The 294-nt window shown below is 38.1% G+C and overlaps 1 protein-coding gene across 1 annotated transcript in view; it reads left to right on the top strand.

Annotated features, from left to right (window-relative positions):
* LOC119591093 (tachykinin-like peptides receptor 99D) overlaps nucleotides 1-294 on the top strand; it is a 37,171-nt gene that overhangs the window by 4,652 nt on the left and 32,225 nt on the right. The gene's annotated exons all lie outside the window — the stretch shown is intronic.

Below are 294 nucleotides of genomic sequence, written 5' to 3'. Positions count from 1 at the left end.
ATTCAGCTTCTATGACTAAGTTTATCGCGTCGAATTAATCATTTCTGATTAGACTGAATTTGGTTTTATTGAAGCCTTTTGCGATGAGCGTTGATTAACCTGATTTGACTTCATCTTTCATATCATTAGCTCGACGCTGGAGGCGATTTATCGAAATGGGGATTAAAAAGGGATTAATTAGGCGTTCGTAAAGGATTTCTGTCTCTCCTGTTTTCTTCGCATAATCATTCACGTCAGATTTGGTGTTTCTCTCTTCTTATCGTCTCTTTGCGCCTTAAATATCTCCTTCCTTGG

The sequence above is a fragment of the Penaeus monodon genome, chromosome 28, assembly GCF_015228065.2.
Source record: "Penaeus monodon isolate SGIC_2016 chromosome 28, NSTDA_Pmon_1, whole genome shotgun sequence".
NCBI classification, from domain to species: domain Eukaryota; kingdom Metazoa; phylum Arthropoda; class Malacostraca; order Decapoda; family Penaeidae; genus Penaeus; species Penaeus monodon.
This window is presented reverse-complemented; position numbering and strand designations above follow the sequence as displayed.